This window comes from Schistocerca serialis, chromosome 7, assembly GCF_023864345.2.
Source record: "Schistocerca serialis cubense isolate TAMUIC-IGC-003099 chromosome 7, iqSchSeri2.2, whole genome shotgun sequence".
Lineage (NCBI taxonomy): Eukaryota > Metazoa > Arthropoda > Insecta > Orthoptera > Acrididae > Schistocerca > Schistocerca serialis.
The window spans coordinates 557,123,930-557,143,747 of record NC_064644.1 but is presented as its reverse complement, the minus strand read 5'-3'; the positions used below and the strand labels follow the sequence as shown (position 1 = coordinate 557,143,747).

The 19,818-nt window shown below is 40.3% G+C and overlaps 1 long non-coding RNA gene across 1 annotated transcript in view; it reads right to left on the bottom strand.

Moving 5' to 3' along the window:
- Positions 1-14,306, bottom strand: part of LOC126412148 (uncharacterized) — a 44,631-nt gene extending 30,325 nt beyond the window's left edge. Inside the window, exon 1 of the long non-coding RNA XR_007575234.1 lies at positions 14,173-14,306. This is a non-coding gene — a long non-coding RNA (uncharacterized LOC126412148). The remainder of the gene's footprint in view (positions 1-14,172) is intronic.
- Positions 14,307-19,818: the final 5,512 nt, after the last annotated feature.

Here is a 19,818-nt window from a genome sequence, read left to right as displayed (position 1 = left end):
ACCAGAGGTTGTAGAGAGTTTCAGGGAGAGCATAAGCGAACAATTGACAAGAATGGAGGAAAGAAATACAGTAGAAGAAGAATGGGTAGCTTTGAGGGATGAAGTAGTGAAGGCAGCAGAGGATCAAGTAGGAAAAAAGACGAGGGCTACTAGAAATCCTCGGGTAACAGAAAAAATATTGAATTTAACTGATGAAAGGAGAAAATATAAAAACGCAGTAAATGAAGCAGGCAAAAGGGAATACAAACGTCTCAAAAATGAGATCGACAGGAAGTGCAAAATTGCTAAGCAGGGATGACTAGAGGACAAATGTAAGGATGTAGAAGCGAGTATCACTAGGGGTAAGATAGATACTGCCTATAGGAAAATTAAAGGTACCTTTGGAGACAAGAGAACCACTTGCATGAACATCAAGAGCTCAGATGGAAACCCAGTTCTAAGCAAAGAAGGGAAAGCAGAAAGGTGGAAAGAGTATATAGAGGGTCTATACATGGGCCACGTAGTTGAGGACAATATTATGGAAATGAAAGAGGATGTAGATGAAGATGAAATGGGAGATACGATACTGCGTGAAGAGTTTGACAGAGCACTGAAAGACCTGAGTCGAAACAAGGCCCCCGGAGTAGACAACATTCCATTAGAACTACTGACGGCCTTGGGAGAGCCAGTCCTGACACAAATCTACCATCTGGTGAGCAAGATGTATGAAACAGGCGAAATACCCTCAGACTTCCAGAAGAATATAATAATTCCAATCCCAAAGAAAGCAGGTGTTGACAGATGTGAAAATTACCGAACTATCAATTTAATAAGTCACAGCTGCAAAACACTAACGCGAATTCTTGACAGACGAATGGAAAAACTAGTAGAAGCCGACCTCGGGGAAGATCAGTTTGGATTCCGTAGAAATGTTGGAACACGTGAGGCAATACTGACCCTACGACTTATCTTAGAAGCTAGATTAAGGAAGGGCAAACCTACTTTTCTAGCATTTGTAGACTTAGAGAAAGCTTTTGACAATGTTGACTGGAATACTCTCTTTCAAATTCTGAAGGTGACAGGGGTAAAATACAGAGAGCGAAAGGCTATTTACAATTTGTACATAAACCAGATGGCAGTTATAAGAGTCGAGGGACATGAAAGGGAAGCAGTGGTTGGGAAGGGAGTGAGACAGGATTGTACTCTCTCCCCGATGTTATTCAATCTGTATATTGAGCAAGCAGTGAAGGAAACAAAAGAAAAATTCGGAGTAGGTATTAAAATCCATGGAGAAGAAATAAAAACTTTGAGTTTCGCCGATGACATTGTAATTCTGTCAGAGACAGCAAAGGAATTGGAAGAGCAGTTGAACGGAATGGATAGTGTCTTGAAAGGAGGATATAAGATGAACATCAAGAAAAGCAAAACGAGGATAATGGAATGCAGTTGAATTAAGTCGGGTGATGCTGAGGGAATTGGATTAGGAAATGAGACCCTTAAAGTAGTAAAGGAGTTTTGCTACTTGGGGAGCAAAATAACTGATGATGGTCGAAGTAGAGAGGATATAAAATGTAGACTGGCTATGGCAAGGAAAGCGTTTCTGAAGAAGAAAAATTTGTTAACATCGAGTATAGATTTAAATGTCAGGAAGTCGTTTCTGAAAGTATTTGTGTGGAGTGTAGCCATGTATGAAAGTGAAACATGGACGATAAATAGTTTGGACAAGAAGAGAATAGAAGCTTTTGAAATGTGGTGTTACGGAAGAATGCTGAAGATTAGATGGGTAGATCACATAACTAATGAGGAAGTATTGAATAGGATTGGGGAGAAGAGAAGTTTGTGCCACAACTTGACTAGAAGAAGGGATCGGTTGGTAGGACACGTTCTGAGGCATCAAGGGATCACCAATTTAGTATTTGAGGCCAGCGTGGAGGGTAAAAATCGTAGAGGGAGACCAAGAGATGAATACACTAAGCAGATTCACAAGGATGTAGGTTGCGGTAGGTACTGGGAGATGAAGAAGCTTGCACGGGATAGAGTAGCATGGAGAGCTGCATCAAACCAGTCTCAGGACTGAAGACCACAACAACAACAACATATAAAAGGCAAATAGCTTGCTAGAAAACATGAGAGGGATAGGAAGCTCAGAAGAATCTTTCTGGATTACGTAACACCTGTCATCGGATTTGCAAGAAACGCAGACCTCAGAAAGCGTTTGAAAACAAGTAAGAAGGCGATGTTGAGGATTATTATTATTATTATTATTTTCCTCATCGAAGATGGGGAAGGACAAAATTAAACGCTAGAAAACAACCTAAGGTTACCGAAAAACAGAAAACTAATGGTCACAATTGACGTCCCCATTCATCAGATGATCTATCACCAACAGCACCTCAGGACTTCATTTCACGTGTTATTGCAGAAAAGTGTGGAAATTCAGACAAGACAGGGACAAAGATTTAGTGCAGGAACTGAATCCCATCAGCTTTACACCTTGCTGGAAAAATTATGGTAGTAAAAAATACCGAGATTCGATTCAGCTACCTCCTGATGCGCCGTTGAGATTGGGGGACACCTTATCGTTACTTGCGGGTGTTTCCGAGTACTGTGGGAAATAAGAAGCTTGGAGTCCGAAGCACAGTCCAATCCATCCACGTCTCGTGTCTTCGCAGAAGCATTTTAGCTCGTTTATTTTGTGCAAATGTACTCCAAGTACCCATCGACTTTTACAAGACACAGATGGCTACAATACCAGCGTCTTTCTCAGGGACAGATTTCCATTAGCAGAGTCATAAAGCAGCAGCTGACATGCTAACTGTGAGAGTAAATGCGTGAGTGAAGGTGTAGTGTGGAATGATTGCTCTCCCTGCTCGCCACATAACGTCGGCTGTCGCTTGCCTCGTATCTCGGTTACCAACGGCCGTAGACGGCGCGTCAGCACGAAACGATGGGAGTTGCATCAGCTGTTGGGTCAGGGGGTTATCGCAGGGCTCCTCCGTGGACAGCCGTAGTCTGAAGTGTACGCCCGTTAACGTGATACGCAGGGAATGTGATTGCCGAACACAGCTAATGCCACTGGATATCGAGGAAATGGAATTAATCCTTCCCCTACTGAACCAACTCGCCAGTCTTTAGTTGCTACGAACGTGTTTCTGTCTCTGTAGGGGTCGTTAACAAAGTTTCGGTGTACGAAAGAGGGGCAGGTGTACGAGACTTAAATATGTGTGCTTCAATTTCCCTTAGGTTTTACTTACACTGCCATGCTGATCAATCATATAATTTAATTCAGTCAGTGAGAAGAAATAAACGGGGCACACAAATAATGTTGTTTGCATTCCTTAGGCGGGTTTTCGCACCAAATGATGGAATTCCTGAGCTGCTTAATGTATAGAGATCTATACACAACATCGTTTACAAATGCGATCCATGCGAAACGTCAAAGACGTACAATGACGCAAACATTATGGACACCTGTTGAATATTCGTTGATCCATTCTTGGTACTCCGAGTGGCATTGATTCGACACTCTCTTGATTGGCTTCCAATCAACAGGTTCCGCAAATTCCGTAAATTACGGGCCACTGGTTTGTGGGCGTGGAGAACGACCTAAGTGTTCCATCGAGTCCGTATCAGGTGAACGCGGTTGCCAAGGCATCACGCCAAGTTCAGTGTCGTGCTCGTCAAACAATTCTGGCACGATTCTGGCTTTATGTCACGGCCAGTAGATACCACAGCCGTAGAGGGAGGCATTAAGCACGAAAGGTTGCAGGTAGTCCACAGCAGTGTTTACATAGACCGCAGCTTTCATGGTTCCTTCGATTGCTACCACAGATCCCGCGAAATCCCATGTGACTACCCCCCAAAGCGTACCTTCAACAGCCTGCTTCTTCGACGGGGTGGCACGTTTCAAGCAGCTCTTCGCCCATGTGACGGAGCATCCGAACACGATCACCTGAATCACCGATTAGGCGCCGGCCGCTGTGGCCGAGCGGTTCTAGGCGCTTCTGGCCGGAACCATGCTGCTGCTACGGTCGCAGGTTCGAATCCTGCCTCGGGTATGGATTTGTGTGATGTCCTTAGGTTATTTAGGTTTAAGTAGTTCTAAGTCTAGGGGACTGATGACCTCAGATGTAGAGTCCCATAGTGCTGAGAGCCATTTGAACCATTTCACCGATTAGGCGACACATTTTCACTGCTCTACAGCCCAGTCTGGATGGTCCCGTGCTCAGTGCAGTCGTCGTTTGGTCAGTATGGCAACACAGAAGAGATATTCTGCTGCAGAGGCTTATATTCGACAATGTGCATCAAACGGTTTGCTCAAAAAAACCTGTGCCTGCACTGTTATCCTACTCTGTCGCCAGATCTGACAAAGAGCGGCACCTATCCCGTTGGGCAGAGCGGATAAGCTTCGGAACTTGACGTTCTGTGAAGCAGCACCTTGTCTCCCATCGTCTTTCAACCGTATCCCGCCCGTACTCACGACAACAACTCAAGTACAGCAGACGAGGAATGCCATTTCCGAGATTCTAGTTCTCAGGAGCCGGGGCAACAGTACTCTGTTCGTTGGTGTCAGGGGACTTCCCCACTTGCGGCCAGAAGCGTCTCTAGAATGATTCCCCATCCGTTTGTACCCTTTCCTTGCCGCCTCACGTGCCTGCAACGCCAACAGACTGCGTTCGGTTTCCCTGCGGGCAGTGGTCGAATAGTTTTGGCTCATCAGTATACGGAGTGTTCCCGTGATGACGTTACGAAGCTTCAAGGATGGTGGAGAAGGGTAAGTGCAGCAATTTGAAGTAACTGACTCTGGTCGGGGAACGACCGAGAGTCATAACCGAAAACCCTCCGGATCCCTGAGACAGTGGACCTGTTATACTGCAAGCTCTTTGCTTTACGAATTGTGGGAGGAGGCAGTAAGGACCAAAACAAGAAAAAAGTTTCCAGTAAACATGGCATCTAAGGCGCATAACTTAAAAGCTATGAGCAAATGCTCAGCATAAGAGATGTGTCTCGTAGGAACAGAGATGAACAATAACTCGTAGCTTTTAAGTACGCTCTTAGTGGTCCCTTGTGTACTGCACTTTTTTTCTTATTTTGACACATACCACATCTTCCCAAAATATGGAAAGCAAAGAGATTCCAGAAGACGGGTCAACAGTCGGAGGTATCAGAAAGCTGAAAAGTTTTCGTTTATAACTTTCGAGTCGGTCGTTTCGGATGAGGGTCGCTTACCTCAATTTCATACAGATTCCCTCTTCCTTTATCCCTGAGAGTTTGTGATATCATCACAAATTTTCCTATATATTGCGAACAACCTACTTGACATAGCGCTTTACACTTTCGCATTAGGTGGAAGTGGCAGTTGTGGCAAAAATGGGAAAACTCAGTAATTTGAAATTACTTGTAATTAGAGAGTGGAGCGAGCGATCTGTAGTTTCTTTGAAGAAAACACTAATGGCCAAGAACGCGTCCAATATTATTTATTCCTGATGCGCGGTTTCTACAGGTTATACTGCCATCTTCTGATCTTCAAGAAACTTGTTGTTATACGTCCTCTTCCATTACGACAGTATCAACAATCCATGTTGACATTATAGTGGATAAAATGTAGCACATTTCACACAGGTTTGTTAAACCTAAAAACAGTTTTGTCACAATACCGTTAAAGAACATTATGTGTGATTAGGAATGTCAACACAAATAACTTTCGACTAATGCTTGTTAGATGCTTAATTGCATAACAATGCACATTTGTGCACATGTGTACGTTTACGTGACGAGTTAAATACATCATGGTTCCACATTCTTTGAAAGTCGTATAAGAAATTGTTTGAAGATCAGAATATGGCAGTCTTAACCGAGGAAAACTGTCATCAGGAACAAATAGCATTGAATGCGACCTTGGCTATTGAAAGTTTATTCAAATTTAACGAAATGATGCTAAATTTTAGGTAAATAACCAAATTTGAGCTGCGAGCATAGTGTCTGCTGAGGATTTTATTTTCATGTTGATAACAGCAGCAACATGAAATTGCTATCGTGAGTTATAACGCAGGCTGCGGCTTCTCCGATACAATGTTTAAGAAAACCTCTTTCGTTTCCCCCATTTCCAGCTAATCAAAAACAATGCTTTCCTCTGCGCGTCTCAGTACTTATCCTTCTCGAAACTTCTGCTTTGTGTGTTCAGTGCCTTTCGAACGGAGCAAGACGACGCAGTCTCGGAGCCCCGCTCTGGTGGAAAGGGTTTCAAATCCTGCTCGGCAATCTTGACTTAGGTTTTACATATTGCCTCCAAATTAGGAACGCGTACACCGGGATAGTCATTTAAGTAGCCGACAATAGCTCCCTGCCTTCCGCTGCCCCCTCCACCTGTTAATACCTTGCGCAGCATGTTAAGCGCGTATTATCTCATCATAACCCCAGTACAGCTTCTCAGATCCTGGCTGTAACCATACACAAAAGGAAAAGAAGTATGAGCGTCTTTCTTCAAAACTGCTGTCCGTATCCGGAGCAGGCTTCTCTACACTGTACGCAAATTTCAGAACCCTTTTGCTTACAACAAAGAGCTTAAGAGCGATCTCTCGCTATCTTCTTAATAAGTAAATGAAATAGATAAGCAATTTGCTTCCCGAAGATTATAATAACGGCCACATATTTTCATCTAACAGGGAAGCAAATCATCATTTTCTTTCAGTCACGCTCCTCTATCTTTGCCGTTTGTAGTCCCTAACCTCACAGCTTTTTAATCCTGCTGTCTTCATTAGGGAAAGTTGCGGTAGTTTCGGACACCGGATCGTATAGGACAAGATATGCTTCTGAACTGCTGTGCTAGAGACACCGAAGAATGAAGTACGGAGCAAGAAGAAAGCTCATGCGATTTTAAATCAAAACAACAGTGTGTTTCGTTGTGGCGGAAAGATGGCTATTCCTAGTGTGTTTTCGGGACGCGATACTTCACTTTGAAGTGTTGCGTTTCGTTCGCAAGTAACTGATATTACACTTTTATTGTATCTTCACGTACAACTCATATTAATTCCTGTACTCTATACCGTAGGTTGTGACAGTAGGGCATCTAGCCCCAACAATATTTATGAGAAAGTAAAACTACTACTGTGGTAGGTATGTGTTGTACTGCACAAAGCAATTTCGGGCTATACCCGAGAAAACACGTAGCCAAAAACTTAAATCTCAAAGTGTTCCAACAGGCAAAGAAGGAGAAGCGATGACATAAGTGGGATAAAAATAACTTTCCATTTCCTAAGAAGATTATTACCGCGAACTGAACACAACATTACAGACAATATTCTCAATAATAAACTTAAAAAAAACATACCAGATCCCTCCTGTACCCTGTGAGCAACACAGATAGCCTGAAAAGGAAATGGTATGGTTTGCATTTATAGGTAAATTTTCTGATAAGGTAAGCAACATGTTAAAGGCAAAGAATTTCTCTGCGCTATTCTCGGCCATAATGGCTATGTTTATGAACCGTGACTGTGTAGGATAATTATTTATTTGTAATTTCTGCTACCAGTCACTTTTTTATTTTTTGTTTTATGTTTAGCCTAACATAATACAACGCTTTTCGAACATGTTCTATTATCTTCAGGCATTTATACATACCTACATATATACAGAGAAATGTTACTTAAAATAAACCGTCTGAAACTAGATTAATCTGGAACTCTTTAAATCGAAGTCGGTGACGTCTTCTGCTGGTTTCCTTCCTTGTGGTCGACTATGTATGATATCTCTCTGTGTTTTGTATGTCTCACAGACATTACATAAATGTTTCTTCACTTCAAAGAATAAATAGCCGCCAATTTTTTTCTTTTTTTTCTTTTTACACGTCTAGTTCCGTAGGACCAAATTGAGGAGCAAATCTCCACGTCATGGAACTTATCAGTAACTGAAATTACAACAGAATAGTAATAACAGACAAAATAAAATATTTATCGATCCTAAAAAGACGACAACCTATAATTTTATGGAAACGCAATCAACAGTTTAACACTGGAATCAGCTTAATTTTTCAAGGAACTCCTCAGCAGAATATAAGAAGTGCCCCTCCAGGGAATTCGTCAGTTGAGATTTGAAAGCACGTGAATTACTGCTAAGATTTTTGAATTCTTGTGGTGAGTTATTTAAAAGGGATGCAGCAGAATACGGCCGCCTTTCTGCACAAGAGTCAAGGAGGCGCGATCCAAATGCAGATTGGATTTGTGCCTAATATTAACGGAGTGAAAGCTGCTAATACTTGGGACTCAGCAGATATTGTCAATAAGAAACGACATTAATGAACATATACCTTAGGAAACCTATGTTGGAATACCCAAATTAATGAACAGAAGTCGACAAGAGGTTCGCGAAGTTACACCACTTTCTGCCCGAATCCCCCGTTTCTGAGCAAATAATACCCTTTCAGAATGGGAACAGTGAACCAAAATATAATACCATGTTACAAACGAATGAAAATAAGCAAAAAACTACTTTTGTGTCGAACTATCAGTTACTTCAGATACTGTTCTAATTGTAAAATTGGCAGTATTAAGTCTCTGAATATGGGCTTTCCACGGCAGTTTACCATCTATCTGAACACCTAGAAATTTCAAGTTCAGTTTCAGTAATCATATACCCATTCTGTGTAATTATAACGTCAGGTTTTGTTGGATTGTATTTTAGAAACTATAAAAGCAGCGTCTTACTGTGATTTAGCGTTAGTTTATTTTCTACTAGCCATGAACTTATGTCTTGAACTGCACTATCTGAAACAGTGTCATTGCACGCGACGTCCCTTACTACCAAGCTACTGTCACAGCCAGCCTCTGTATTGTAGAGAATGACCTTTTGCTGTCTGTTGTTAAAGTAAGAGGTGAACCAATTGTGTGCTACTCCCCTTATTCCATAACGGTCCAACTTCTGGAGCAATATTTTGGGATCAACGGAATCAAACGCTTGAGTCGAATGGAGAAAGATGCCTAGAGTTCAAAACCTTTTATTTAATCCACCCAACATTTCAGGAACAAAAGAGAATAGAGATTTTCAGTTGTTAAACAACTTCTAAAACCAAACTTTACATTTGACAGCAAATTATGTGAAATGAAATGATCAATTATCCTTACATACACAGCCTTTTCAGTAACTTTGACAAATACTGATGGCATAGACAAAGGTCTAAAATTGTTTCCAGTATCTCTTTCCCACTTTTTTATAAAATGAGTTTACTAATGAGTACTTTAATCGTTCAGGAAACTGAACATGCCTAAAGGAAATATTACAAATATGGCTAAATACAGGGCTAACAGGTGCAGCACAGTATTTTAGTTTTCTGCTAGATACTCCATCATACATCACATCCATGATTGTCCTTAGTCTTCAGTGATTTAATTATTTACTCAGTCTCCCCGTTGTCAGTATCAGGGAGGAGTACTTCAGATGTCAGTCTCGGAACGCCATTTTCCAAAAGAGTTTCGTAGAAACTAAGTTTTTATTTATTTCACCAGCTATGTCCAGAAAATGATTGTTCAGTACTGTACATACAAGTAATTTATAAGTAACAGAAACATTTTTACTACATCCTCTACATCCTCGACCTTGTACTGGTGACCAAACGCTTCCTTCACGACTGACCATTAGTTTCAATTTTGTCCTGGGAATTAGCTATTCTGTACCACATACTCTTTGCCTTCCTAATAGCATTTTAAGCACCGTACAATACCGTTTGTAATGGGCTACTGTAGCTCGATTGTGACTACTTCTAACATTTTGATAGAATTCCCACTTTGTCCTACATGATATCCTTATCTCACTAGTCAACAAACCAGGCTGCCGTTTACTGCTAGTACCCTCTTTTGAACGTTATAATGGAAAGCAGCTTTCAAAGAGCATGAGAAATATGTTAAGGAAAGCATTACATTTTTCATATACTTTATCAGCATTATAAACGTCCTGTTACTCTTGATTCTTAATAAGGTTCAAAAAAACTCTCTGTAACCATTGTATTACCTTCCCTCTATAATTTGTAATCATGTATAACATTTGTTGAGTTCAAAAACACGGATTTTTTATAAGATCTGGCAAGAGTGTCAGGCTTGTTCTAAAAGACAGACTGGGAGATCAGGCTCAGAGAATACCATAGAAGCTGGAGATTAAAGAAACCAGTTTTATCTTTTGCCCAACATTGTTTAAACCAGAGCCACAAATATGTAATAGATGTAGTAGATAGAGAGGAAGTGTGCAAAGCTCAATCACTTAGAAAACTTTAAAAAAAGATACATAGACCCCAACATTACTACTGACTGAGAAAACTCATTGCACTTATTCACCCATTTTAGACGATGTTACAGGCCTACATACGATAAGAAAGATGGTGGCTTCAGTCACAAATACATGCTGACACAGATACTAATTCACGTGCGCATAGATCTTATACAGTGTACGTTCATTCATAGTTACTGTAAATGCTGACATACTGAATTTTGTAGAATATAAAAATCACTGTGTCAAAAGAAGTTAAGTTTTAATAGTGTAGGTCAAAAATTTATAGATTAAGAATTTAATATGTGTTTCTCTGTGAATGGTGTCATCTTTGGAATCTGTTGTGTACTAGAAAATTGGCTAATAACTCACAACCAAGGCCATATGAAAATATAAAGCTTTGTGGAACATGATGAAAAAGTGTTTCGTTGAGCTAACGCAATAGACGTAAAGATTCACGGGAAAACAAAGATGTGGGCACGAAACCTGTTTGGGGAAATTATAAGTTCTTTCCGAAATCATTCGATGATGACCAGGAAATAATATTGTACGATCATGTTTAAAATTTTGAAAGCCAGCTTATGCCTTACGGTAAAGATGAGTTTTTAAATATAGTGAACAAATAGGCACAGCAACTGCAAAAAAAAAAAAAAAAAAAAAAAAAACGTCGATTCAGTTGGACAAAAATGAATGTGCATAAAGGCTTTTAATATGATCTAAGGACTTATGACAGCTTTATTCACCTATCTGCGGAGAGCAGCAGGTTTCAGCGAGGAACAAGTTGACACGTTCTTTGATAGATTAAGTGAGCAGACGGGCATTTACAAAGTAATAACTACTTACGGTCCAATTAGAATATTTTTGTCACAAAAATGACCTCTTTGCTCATTTTAATTTGGTGCGCAGTACAGTTGTCCAAGGATTTAATCGCGCAAAATGCAAAAGGCGGTAAAACATCAAAAAATGAAGGGGGGTCGAGTCTTATGAGATTTGATTTTGTAATTCTTTTAAAAAACATCGTTTAGTGTGAAGTGCTATCCGCTACATCATTCATAAACAATCGTAATTTCGAAAACGCTTACGTGTCTGATCTTGCCTTGCTTGCGTTGCACTACATCTCCATCTCACCTCCTCATCCTTCATGCCCACTGGTGGTACCACCTGAATTCTAAATCGGCGTCCCAGTAAATTATCCCTTTTATTTTACTCTTCACAAAAGGAAAATTATTTACTTCCTGCTTTAATTCTTACTGATCTTCTGTTTCTGTTTTATTATTTCTAAGTAATGGAATCAACTCTAAATATAAGTGCCATCTTAATACACGTGTTATAATGAATGTTAAGAATGCCGCGTTAGGTCTAAGAGTGGGCCATGATCTCACGATCTAACAGAAACATTCCATTGAGGTAGTCTACTGTCCCTCTTGACCTAGAGTATGGCTTTTCAATCTTTTCATCTGATGAAACCCATTGAGAATCCTGGTACTTGAAGGAACATCTTGTTTATTTTGAAGGTTAATGAAATTAAAAACAAAGAAACATGTTTTAGTCAGTGATTGTTTCTGTTTTAAAACGTAACTGTTAATACAGGAATCATTATAAAATTTTATGAAAGTAATTAGTTTCTGAAATTCATGAAAGGGAAGGCGGTTTATGAAATCTAGGTCTAGAGGTTCGAGAGAATTCTAACTCAAACGGTCTCCAGTATACATCTCGATTAGAACAGATAGGCTAACAGGGTTTGTCACCATCAGTTGGGCGAAGAAATGGAACAACGTCAAACGCACCAATTTCTGAAACATCGCGGAGAAGAAGGAAAATTTAAAGCAGGACGCAGTGTGGTGGTTAGGAACTGCACACCACTGTTTTCGCTCCTCTTTCCCGTCAAACAATGGTGATAACTATTTATTACAATGCCACGGTTCGAACTGCCTACGACTATGTGCAAAAACTTAATGTGACTAAATCTTTTGCTTTCCACCTCTAGAGCCGCTTCAACAACCGCTCATTGCAATGTCGGTAAAGATGTAGAAATAATACAGGTAATACTCACAATGAAGGAGTTTAGGTACCGGAGAAATGTAGAAACACAGGAGGTCATATAGACCAGAGGAAAATTTTCCCATTGTTGATTAGAATGCACCCGTCGAAATTATAAAGGTAGCAGGGATAAAACACTGATAGCAAAAGATTATTTAGATGTTACACGGAAACTAGAATGCAGCGGTTATAAGAGCCGAAAGTAGTGATAGGGAAGCAGGGATTGAGAAGGGAGTGAGGCGGAGGCTGTAGCGTCTCCCGATGTTATTCAGTCTGTATACTGAGGAAGCAGTAAAAGAAAGAATTCTGTCAGGAACAGCAAAAGACTTGGAGGAGCGGTTTAAAGCAATGTATAGTGTCCGAAAAGAGATTACAAGGGGAATATCAGCAAAAGTAAAACAACGGTAATGGACTGTAATCTTATTAAATTAGATGATACTGTTGGATCAGACTAGACATGAGACTAAAACTTGTCGATACGTTTTGCTGTTTGTGCAGAAAAACAACTGGCGATGGCTGGAGGATGTAAAACGCAGAATGACAATAGCAAGTAAGTTGACAATATGGCTGTGCTAGCAGAAACGGAGGAAGACGTCCAGGTAAAGATGAACAGTGTGGACAGAGTCTGGAATGAAACTGAACATTGGCAGCAACAATTTGATGAGAACCGGGAAAGGAGACAATACCATTAGTATGTCACTATATTTAATGGTATCAGAACAGGTTCAGTAATTGCAGTATTTGGTAAGCTTCATAACTTCCAGCGGATGTCATACAGAGGAAGTGAGAAACAGAATCTCCCTGGGAAAAGAGGTTTCGGGAGAGTGGAGGGATTGCTCACAGCGAGAATCACTGCCGTTACACTCAGGAAGAGGTTCGCCAAATGTTTTGTGTGGAGTGTGGTGTCTTATCGTTCCGAAACGTGGACAGTCGAAATGAAAGAACAAAACGTTCAGAAAGTTTTAAAATGTAGTAATGGAGAAGAATGGAGAAATTGGAATGTATCGAGATAATGAGAAATGAGGAGATGCTAAGGAGAGCAGAGCAACTTCATGACGATGATACAAAAGAGGAATACGTCTTGGATGGGATTCATTTTACTTACGAATTGTCCGCATGGACGTAAAAGATGGAGAGGAACGCTTGGGAAGCAAACAGACGTGAAGGGAGGAAGAAGTTATAGGCAAACGAAGGAGGATGCTCAGAAAATAGAGATATAGAGGACGTCCAGTTGATAAGTGTCTGAGGACAGATTTAGTGGAAGAAGAAGATTAGCTAGAAACTATTTCTGAAACAGAAAAGTTTGCGAACATTGATATGAATATAAGTCTTAGGAATTCTTTTCTAAAGACGTTTGTGCGGAGAGTAACCTTGTAGGGAACTGCAACGTGGACAACAAGCAGTTCACACAAAAAAATCATAGAATATTTTGAAATGTGGTGGTAGAGGACAATGGTGAAGATTAGGCGGGCGATTTGACTAACTTGTGAAGAGGTACTGAATCGAATAGCGGATGTAGCTTATTGCACAGTTAGGCTAAAAGAAGGAAGTGGTTAATAGTACATGTCCTTTAGCGATCAGGGAACCATCTGTTTACTAGTAGAGGGAAGTGTGGAGGGTAAAAACTGTAAACGGAGACGAAAGCCATGAATACGTAGGTAGCAGTAGTTTCGTGAAGATAAAGAAGTTCACACCGTATAGATTATCGTGGAGAGCTCCATTAAACCAGTCTTCAGAATAAAGATCGCACCTGCAGCAACAACAACAATAACCAAGTGTCATCCTAGAAAGTATTTTTTGTCGTTATGTCAGCATACTATACAATAAGGAAAGGTTTAATTCTACGTTAACAATAGCAGATATCAATACGATGGATGATTTTCATGAGTGTTGTCTTACCTCTCGATTATCTGCTAGCCCGAAAGGAATATTAATTTTTTGTTGTTGTTAATGTTTAATGTGGCACGATATTTGCAAATCACTGGAAGATTTCCGTACGTTTCTTGCTTGGTCAACCGGCCGACCGCACGGCATCGATGCAACATGTAGCTACCTCTCTGCCATCTTGCGGAGCGCGTCTGAACTGCGCCTTCGCTAGCGCAGAGATACCGAACGTGATGTGCGGGAAACTCGGGGAGGAGGAGCACCGCCCAGCCACGCCGCTTCGATTCGCATATTGTCCTGCTGCCTCCCCTCCATAATTGCTCAATAAAAATGGTAATTAATACATAGAAGAGCGAGGGGGAAGCCACTTATTTAAGAAAGTCTGAGATTCGTAATTAATTGAAAAATAACAGCGTAATTGAGTGCTTTGTCGAGAGGGACCTCTGCGAGGAATATCTTCGTCTGCCGGACTGCGCTTTAGGGTCTGAAACAAACCAGGCATCTTTCTCATAATTACTCCGCAAAAGAAAATAACTTTCTCTAAGTGTCTGGAACGGGCAAGAAGTTTTATCCTTTTCATGAAGCGTAATTTAATTTTTGGGGGAAGTGTCGAAGAATAATTTCTGAATTTAGCTCATCGAAAATCTGCTGTATTCCAGAAAAAGTTGTCAAACAATGCACGTGCCAAAATTTATCTGTGAATTACCAGTTGTGTTAAGGAACTGTAATATTCAGAGGCCAGTAGGCAAGTGTCTGCATTTACATTAGTATCCAGTTACGCCTAAATATTTTTAACGGCAGGAATACGATATCCATATCATACAACCATGAAAATGGAGTGTCGTACTTGTCAGTGTGTCAAAAGTATCGCTGGCTAGTTTTTCTGCGGATTCTACTATCGACGCAGCATGTGCAGTTCTGCACATCTAGAGTTACCTCATCAATGATACGTGGAACACATGGTCAGGAAATAACAAATAGGATGGAAACTTCAAACTGTTAGGTGTCCATATCGATGAGAATTTAAACTGGAAAAAGTATATTTTGGAACTCTTAAAACAAGTTATTTCGACCATATTTGCACTTAGAATCATTTGCAATCTTGGGAAGAAACAAATCAGCAAGTTTATATATTTTGGATACTTCCATTCAACTGGAATAATGTTCTGGGGTAATGCCTCTTCAAGACAGAAAGAGTTCATTGCTCAAAACGTGCTGCAAAGATATTTGGTTCTCAGCCACGATCATCTTGTAGACATCTGTTTAAGAAGTTTAGCATTCTGACTGCTGCTTCACAGTGTATTTATTCCCTCATAAAGTTTGTTGTAAATAATCCACTGTTGTTCAGTGCGAACAATGATGTTCACAATTACAATGCAAGAAGAAAAATAACTTTCATTACGCCACATTAAGGTTGTCTTTGGCACAAAAGGGGTTGACAGTGCTGCAACAAAGTTCTTCATGAGTCCCGTAGTCACCAACGTAAAATTTGGAAACAAACCGAAAAGGTTCTTCTTGCCAACTCGTTCAATTCCTTAGAAGAATTTCTGTTATTGTAAAGCGTAAAAAATGGCGGATAGGAATTACTAACTCACATCCGCTTTTTTTTAGCAAAAGTTAATCACTTATAAATGGTCAGCACGTGGCCATATCTGCAAAATAATTTGTGATGTGAATATGAAATGATTCATTACGTTTTATCGTACAAATGATGCATGAAACATGGAGCTAAATAACTAACTAGATGAGACAGAAAAGAAACAAGAAATCAAATAATACATAATACGAGAATGACTGGAGATGTGGGATTGTGCACAACAGGAATATTCTTTCTTCCTATTACGAAAGGGTGCTCAAAACAAAAGAGGCAACTCGATAGTAACAGATTACACCACTAACGGAAAAACACATTGTTGAAATGCTGAGGACAATACAATGAAGTGATATGAAATTAAATGAATCCTTGGAGGCAGTAGCAGGGAAGTCCAATGGAACACAGATTTGTTGCCATGATTCCGGAAAATTTGCAGTTCATCCGTTAATGTAGAATAATTTCTGAATTATGACTACAGTCTTTTTCCCTTAACAAGTCGGTGTGGCGGAAGAAGGTAAATGAATTATGAGGTGCGATGCTAGGTCAGTATACTTGCCGCCTAAATTTTAGTACCACGAAGATCAAGGAACTAGATGGGGATCGTTAGACGGAAGACGATGTTGTTCTTGCAAAATCCTGTTGGGTGTACTTAGGTAGGCAGAATATCACTTCAACTATCTCCATCACACAATCCGCGTATGCATCACGTGAAGCTGAGAAACAATGGGACGCCTGGATTTTCCCTCGCTTTATACGCACATGTGTGCGAATGTTTGCAAAGCGGCATGAAATAGAACGAGCACCTAATACAGGTTGTGGAGAAGGCGAATAGTGGACTTCGGTGTATTGGAAGAATTCTAGGATAGTGCAGTTCACTTGCAAAGGAGACCGCGTACAGAACGTTTGTACGGCCCTTTCTTGAGTAGTGCTCGAGTGTTTGGGATCCCCTACATGCCCGTATTAAAGGAAGACACCGAAGCAATTCAGAGGCGAACTGCTAGATATGTTACCGTTCGGTTCGATCAGAACTCGAGCATTACGGAGATACTTCGGGAACTCAAACTGGAATCTCCGGAGGGAAGACTCCCATTTAGTGAGCATAGAAATAAGGGTCCCTGGCGTTGACAAGCAACTGAAACACTTGAAAACAAATAGTCGGCAGACCCGGATGGAATCGCAGTTCGGTTTTACAGAGAGGGCTCTTATTCATTTTGCTCCTCCTTTAGCTTCCATTTATCGCAAATCTCTGACCCAGTGCAAAGTAACGTTGGTAATTTTAGTATTAAGTTTTCATCAGCATTTAAGGTAGTATAACGCGATGACATTACAAACGAAAATTAGATATGATGACGGACTAGTGATAGCTACATATGTGGAATATTCCAGCATATCATTCATTTTTAGACGCATCTTATACTTACCGATCGAAATGGACATCAGGCCAGTTAAAGAGACACTATGGCAAAAGGTTAAATATAATGTTGCATACGTAGGTCCACCTTGCAAGGGCATTGATATTTTTTGTTTTATTAATTTTTTAGTCTTCTGTTTAGGATTTTAAGTTTTCTGGTCTCCTCTCAATGAATGACATCTAGGTATATATGTAACCACTGCACATATATGACGTAACATCGATCGACGGTTATGGTGAGAGGATGACTTCTTAGCATCCATGTTTGTGGATGTGGATTTGGGGGTGGAAAAGTAATGACCTCCTTGTTCTTCTTCTTCTTCTGGACTCCATGGTCTTGGAAAAATGCATATTCCGATTTCACATCGTGTATCTTCTTAGATCTCTTCTCCCTTGTGGCTTTTAAAGCCTTATCTGTTTTGGCAACCTATTTTCATTCATTTTGTTAATACGTTCTTTCCATTTCATTCTGTAGCCGTTCACTCTTTCCTCAATATTGTAAATACGAAATTCTGATCTCATTCATGTCTCCATTGCATATTCTGTATAATATTGAGAACCCTTTAACCTTTCTTAGAAATCTCAGTTCCGCTGTTCGGATCTTACGTTCTTCTATGTAGGCACGCAACTTCCCAAACCCACCCCTCATGTTGAAACTGGTGTTGCCACTACTTTACAAATTATGATCCTGTTGTCGTTTCTTGTCTTGTTATTCAACATTCTGTTTATGGCACCACACATGTGCTCAAAACATTGAAGGTTAGTTTCCATATCTCGACCCTTATTATATTCAGTCTGCTCATAGGTAACAGATATGAGAGATTTATTCTATGGGTCGTCTGTTGATAGTTGTCTTTGAGCAGGCTGGATATTTTCCTTGAAATGCCACTATAGTTTTACGTACCGACAATTTGTAAGTTATAGTCTTTGATAATTTATTGAAATGGTAACATGCACAGCGTAACTCTGGAACGCTTCTTGTCATTTCAACCAAACCTGGAAAACGTTTGTCTTACTGTGTGAGAAAAAGTACTATGGTACCTGGAACATCGCTCATAATCAGAGGGACTGGGGTAGGATTATGGGTAGCGACGGGAATGGAGTGACATGTAAGCGTAACTCACGAAAACGTGCAGAAATCTCAAGTAAACTTGGTCCACATATGAGTAGTATGTAGAAAAACGTACTGTGCGGGTAAGACACCAATGGCACGCGTAAATGCTGAGGTGCAAATGAGCAGGGTTTGTCGTGTAAAAATAACAAATATCAACAGAAAATACTTGTATTCGTGTTTGTTAGGTAATAGCTTAATCTTACGGTGCTTCTGACACGAAGTCTATAGGCCTATGTGCCTTTTTTTCTATCACAGACAGTTTTGCTACGATACGTTGCCAAATACACTGAATTAGAATGAAAAGTAACCGAAATTTTCAGTATGACCAAAGATTTCATTGAAATATTGGCATGAAATCACATATTTGCTAGTTAGAAATTGTGTGTCCATTGGTTTAAACTTCCGTTCTGTTTTCTCCTTGAAGTATGTAGTAATGCTTTTTTTCGATGCACTGCCTTGTGCGTTTCTGTGAAGTGACTCTATCAGTAGCCTGTCGCCATATTGGTACTCCACCTGCCCTGGCACCATCTTTCCCTTAAATGGATGTCGTAATGAAAGCGCTCACTTTGTACCTCACTGATATCACCTAAATTTATAGGGGAAGTAATTAAGGTGATTGTTCAAGACGTGAATCACGACGCTCAGCGAACAGATTAAATCCTACAATTTTTCCAGCGTGTGAGGTCCAGGGAACACGCTTTCTTTCAGTTTAGCTTCTGGTAGATGAGCAAACATCTCGCAGGGATACCTGAAATTTCTGCACGTTTCAGTAAGATTTTCAAAAACTCTTGTATTAGTCTCAAATTAATGTGTAGAGATTTTAATGGATTTTTTTTCGGATCCGTGACACTCTTGAGCGAAAGGAAGAGCCGAAGAGACTGTCATGATAGTTACTACATTCGCCAACAAGAGTAACCACTGCCGCCGAAATGTTGACTGAAATATTTATGGTTCAAATGGCTCTAAGTACTATGGGACTTAACATCTGATGTCATCAATTCCCTAGACTTGGAACTACCTAAACCTAACTAAGGACAGCACACACATCCATGCCCGAAGCAGGATTCGAACCTGCGACCGTAGCAGCAGAGCGGTTTCGGACTGAACCGCCTAGAACCGCTTGGCCACAGCGGCCGGCGAAGTATTTATGAAATATACGTGATAAAAACAGCAAAAATTTATTTCTGTGTAGAGTGCTGATTGTAAGAAAAATAGGTGATACAGCTTTTTGCTATCATATTAGCATGTAGCGCACTAAAAATCACAAGAATAAGATACTTTAAATGAAAATATGTTTTCATTTAATAGCCTGTGTAAATGAGTACACACAGTATTAAAATGATTTCATTCCTTTTCCTGACTAATATGAGACTGGTATAAATAAGTAACGGTGCAACGCAGGATGATGAGCTGGTTTTAGGAAATGCAAAAAAGATAACAAGAATCTACTGCGAACAATTCGTGATCGTGGCGGCGCCCTGTTCTGCGAGATTCTGAGACAAACGGCAACAGCGCCAGTTCTTCCCGGAGTCCCGAAGGCAC